Raw genomic sequence first — 6,000 nt, forward strand, 5'->3', positions numbered from 1 at the left:
TCTTGCTCGTTTGGTTGTTAGTAGCTTATTGATCCCAGAATCTCATCAAGCAGCTTCTTGAAGGATCCCAGGGTGTCAGCTTCAACAACATTACTGGGGAGTTGGTTCCAGACCCTCACAATTCTCTGTGTAAAAAAGTGCCTCCTATTTTCTGTTCTGAATGCCCCTTTATCTAATCTCCATTTATGACCCCTGGTCCTTTTTTCTTTTTTCAAGTCAAAGAAGTCCCCCGGGTTGACATTGTCTATACCTTTTAGGATTTTGAATGTTTGAATCAGATCGCCGCATAGTCTTCTTTGTTCAAGACTGAATAGATTCAATTCTTTTAGCCTGTCTGCATACGACATGCCTTTTAAACCCGGGATAATTCTGGTTGCTCTTCTTTGCACTCTTTCTAGAGCAGCAATATCCTTTTTGTAACGAGGTGACCAGAACTGAACACAATATTCTAGATGAGGTCTTACTAATGCATTGTAGAGTTTTAACATTACTTCCCTTGATTTAAATTCAACACTTCTCACAATATATCCAAGCATCTTGTTAGCCTTTTTTATAGCTTCCCCACATTGTCTAGATCAGGGGTGTCAAACTCCAGTCCTCGAGGGCCGCAGGGTCTTCTGGTTTTCATTCCAACTTAAGCTCTCAATTAACATAATTGATCTAATTAGTAGTTCAATTGGACATATTTCATATGTTTCAAGGTCTTTTACACTTGAGGATTTAAAAAATGCACTTGATTCAAGGTACACTACCTGTGAAACATTTTGAGGCCAGAAGAGAAGTGTTAAATGTGTCCAGTTAATCAAATAATTAGACCAATTAAGTAATTGAGAGCTTGGGTGGAACGAAAGCCAGAAGACACTGCGGCCCTCCAGGAACGGAGTTTGACACCCCTGGTCTAGATGAAGACATTTCTGAGTCAACATAAACTCCTAGGTCTTTTTCATAGTTCCCTTCTTCAAGCTTAAGTAAAGTGTGTGTGTGTTGTGTTCATTATTATTTTTTAAATCTTGACCATTTTCACTTTTAAATTGCAGTATTCCCTGCTGTTTCCAGGATAGCTCAACGATGTCTTCTCATGCAATTTTCAGAACTACATTTCCCATCATCCTATTGGTCATTGGTAAATCTACCTGTTACGATGTGAGCAGGAGGATCATGGGAAATGTAGTTGAGCAGGCACATGTGCGCTCTCATGTGAAGCCATCTTGGAAACAGAATGCAATTTAAAAAAGTGATCAATATTAAAGAAAAACAAACAATAGACTCACCATACTTTAGCAGCTGCAGCAACACATGAGGACATGTGACACTAAAAACATCCTTTGTTACCCTTTAAGATCCATGGCTGTTTTTGTCTATTTTACCTTTCTGGAGCTTCATTTTGAATTATTTAAAAACAGGCTTCTCTAGTCCGATTTCGGAATGTGTCTGGAATTTTCAGCGGTTTTGAGGGAACTTGCCAATTTGAGGAAAATAAAAACAATAGTATATAGTTTTAAAAGTAAATTAAACGTATAAAATAATATTAATTTAATTTAATTAAAAAAAAAAAATCTTAACTCAAATGAGGAAACTGATTTGTAAGTGGTGTTTACATATGTTCTCAAAAATGTCAAGTATACCTTTAACCTTCAATATAATGCTTGTGAGTATGAGAACACACACTGTTTATTATAAAACATACTTTTCAATTCAATTAAACAAGTTAAGAGATATTTCAATTCTGAATTTATAGATGAGAGACAAGCCTGACCTATGCAGGTGGAAAGGAAGCAACACTGCAACTCCATTTGCTCGTTCAGCCAGTCCAGGCACTTGTCTGTCCCAAAGCATGATCATTTATTGCTGCAGTCTACAGCGAGAACTATGACCCCCTTCTTCCTAATTCTTGTAGGATTGACACCTATTTAAGATAGAACATCTCATCAGAGTGTGACAGTAACATTTGTTTTTTAATTCTGAGTTTTCGATTGTTTGTTTGGTGCAAATAAAGAACTGGCTCTTTCAGTCTTTGAGGGGCTGGAATCTTTGTTTTATTTTCTGATTAGCAACTGGTAGAAACATAAGTACAAAAAAGACAACAAGCATTTACAAGCTTGATAACTGAGGTAGAACATGAACGAAAGCTGCAAATTTGAGGACTAGAGTTGCCCATCTCTTGTATAAGCTGACCACACAGATGACCTGTTGTGCAATATTCTTTAAGGTGTCCTTGTAGAGGCTCTTCTTTTGATCAGGACTGTGGTCTGCAGGTCGCTGTGGAGGGGGCATTTTCCTCGTCGTTTCAGAGTACCGCTCCTGTTCCTCAGCTGTGGTGCTCCTCCAGGTCCTGTGTAAAGCCTGCACCTTCTCTTTGTTAGTGTTGCCCTCTGTAAAGAGCATAATATTGTATTTTATTATATCCAGTCACATCATCTATGTTTTGTATTTTGCTTTTTTTTTTTAAATGCCTTTAATACATTAAAAATGTGTTCTGTAAGGAATAAAACCCTGTGCGTACTTGTTTTGATAAGTTCTCACTGTCGAACACATCGATGCCTCTCTTAGCCCTTTTTCAAGTTTAACTCTGGGTTCACTGGAATGCTCTCCCCTCTTCACCTTCTTTTTATAATTGTCGATCCACCTCTAAGAAAATAATGCATTTTTACTTTACAGTGTTATCAAGGGCATTATTGAATTAACTGCAAGGCAACTCTCAAATTGCACACGATATAAATTAAAAACTAGCCAGGACAATTCCCTTCGTAAAAATTAAAATGAAGCAAAAATAAAGTTTTACAGTATTGCAAATTACCTGTGTGTGTGTGTCAGTCCTATCGTCACAAGGGGGCGGAGTTAGTAAACAGTGACGCATTTCCGGAGCCCGTAGAGCTCTTTCACAGCGCGCTCGCAATGCTTTTAACGTATTCACGCTCGCCCTGGCAAAATGTTTCTTGACATTATCAAGTATTAATTCACATAAATAACAGGCAATTTATATTAACGATATTTTGTATTGTTATTAAAAAATACCGGTATATCCTGGCGCTGCAACACAGCATCTCCGCAATGTATTCAGTACTGCGTGGGCTCCACAAATGGCGCCTGTAATGGAGTACCGAACTGCATCACGGGATTGACTGTCCTATCCTGCTTTATACAGTCCTAGGTGAGGACACAGAGAGTCTGACAGAGAGTTTATTGCAGTTTAACGAAGTTAAGTAAAACACAGTCCCTCTGCAGCTCCCACTCAGCACAGGTAGAAATACTGTGTTCCTGTGAGTCCACATTACAATGTAAATGAAACGGATGTGTCGCGGGACAGACCCGGACTAGGCTTTACATTCATAATACACGGGGTTTTTAAAGTGACGTTTGGCACAGATTGGAATATAGAAACATTACATTTTACTGGAAATTACAAATCTGTGCTCCACTCGTTAGTGATCGCATTGCTATAGGTTTTGTGAATGGAGGCTGTTCTGCTGTGAGTATATCGGGGTGCTCTGTGCACCCCTCGTTAATGATCGCGTTGCTATAGGTTTTGTGAATGGAGGCTGTTCTGCTGTGAGTATATCGGGGTGCTCTGTGCTCCCCTCGTTAATTATTATTATTATTATTTGTTTATTTAGCAGACGCCTTTATCCATGGCGACTTACAGAGACTAGGGTGTGTGAACTATGCATCAGCTGCAGAGTCACTGACAACTACGTCTCACCCGAAAGACAGAGCACAAGGAGGTTAAGTGACTTGCTCAGGGTCACACAATGAGTCAGTGGCTGAGGTGGGATTTGAACCGGGGACCTTCTGGTTACAAGCCCGTTTCTTTAACCACTGGACCACACAGCCTCCTATCTTAATGATCGCGTTGCTATAGGTTTTGTGAATGGAGGCTGTTCTGCTGTGAGTATATCGGGGTGCTCTGTGCTCCCCTCGTTAATGATCACGTTGCTATAGATTTTGTGAATGGTGGCTGTTCTGCTGTGAGTATATCGGGGTGCTCTGTGCTCCCCTCGTTAATGATCGCGTTGCTATGGGTTTTGTGAATGGAGGCTGTTCTGCTGTGAGTATATCGGGGTGCTCTGTGCTCCCCTCGTTAATAATCGCGTTGCTATAGGTTTTGTGAATGGAGGCAGTGAAGAGGAGCGCTTGTGGCGAGTCGATTTTATACTTCGTATTGTTGATGATAGCGGTTAATAAAACTATATCCATAATAATAATAATAATAATAATAATAATAATAATACACTGTCACAAAGACGGCCAGAGTGGGTTGCGTCAGACCAGAAAGGAACTCAAACACAGACAGAGACGGTGGTGATGAGCTGAGTGCAATGGCTGCACTCAGCGTTTATTAACAAAATAAAAGGTTTAAACAGCACAAAAACACGGGACACGGCACTATAGCCAAAATAAAGAGACAGACAAAACGGACTAACACTAAACAAACGGTGCACGGAGACAAACAAACACGGTGAGAACAAACACTTATCTTTACGATCTTTTACGCTCTTAACTCTCCTCTCTCTCTCTCTCTCTCTCTCTCTCTCTCTCCCGTTCTCCTCTTCCGAACACCCAACCACGAGTGACTAAAAATGTGCCTATTTATACTGTTGTGCCGGGATTCAATTACTAATTAATTATTCACTTGAATCCCAGCACGTGAATTAATTCTGTGCAACCCCGTGCTCACATATTACATTTAACCAGCACGTGAAGTGATTTGTGCTCTCCTCGTGCCTAAATACAAATCTACACTTTTAAATACACGTGAAACACAGACCCGTTTATATCCCGTGTACCAATCTATACACCAACATTAACACACGCACGCAACACACAACACACAATATGCACACAGGGGCGGGGCACATTGCCACACACACATAAATGTAATACTAATAATCAGAGTTGAAAGTCAGCCGGTACGCCCCGGAACTGCGTACCGGCAAAACATCTTGTCAAGGTACTTGAATATTTCAACTTATCACAATGATAGGCTGCATCATTTTTTCTTTGTATTTTCCATCCTTTTCGCTGCTTCTTCTTCATTGTTCGGTTATTATTGATGTTTAAGCAAAATAACTCGACGTCACGCAGGTTCCGGTCATGTGACTTATGATGTCAGAGTATGCTGACTGCCAAAGGGGCTTCCGCATACTTGTGAACAAGGAGTCTGCAAAATAAGGGAGCTTTTGTAAACTGATATTTTCTAAGACACAAGCATACAACTATTCCACTATAATTTGATAAAACTATTATTGTGTTAAATACGTAAGAACATAAGAAAGTTTCCAAACGAGAGGAGGCCCCATTCGGCCCATCTTGCTCGTTTGGTTGTTAGTAGCTTATTGATCCCAGAATCTCATCAAGCAGCTTCTTGAAGGATCCCAGGGTGTCAGCTTCAACAACATTACTGGGGAGTTGGTTCCAGACCCTCACAATTCTCTGTGTAAAAACGTGCCTCCTATTTTCTGTTCTGAATGCCCCTTTATCTAATCTCCATTTGCGACCCCTGGCCCTTGTTTCTTTTTTCAGGTCAAAAAAGTCCCCTGGGTCGACATTGTCGAAAAAGCTCGTTTTTTCTCCTCAGTCTTTGAAGAAATTAATATTTTATAAGAACATAAGAAAGTTTACAAACGAGAGGAGGCCCCATTCGGCCCATCTTGCTCGTTTGGTTGTTAGTAGCTTATTGATCCCAGAATCTCATCAAGCAGCTTCTTGAAGGATCCCAGGGTGTCAGCTTCAACAACATTACTGGGGAGTTGGTTCCAGACCCTCACAATTCTCTGTGTAAAAAAGTGCCTCCTATTTTCTGTTCTGAATGCCCCTTTATCTAATCTCCATTTGTGACCCCTGGTCCTTGTTTTTTTACTGCACAATACTGTTATTTTGGTACTGCGTCAGTGACTTGGAGAAAAAGAATGTCTTATTTAGTTTTTCAGGGCAAATCGGGTAACCCTAACGAAATGAACAGTGCGTAAAAACTATTACAGCACTGACTATTGGATGCCATTT

Source organism: Acipenser ruthenus, chromosome 53 (assembly GCF_902713425.1).
Source record: "Acipenser ruthenus chromosome 53, fAciRut3.2 maternal haplotype, whole genome shotgun sequence".
Lineage (NCBI taxonomy): Eukaryota > Metazoa > Chordata > Actinopteri > Acipenseriformes > Acipenseridae > Acipenser > Acipenser ruthenus.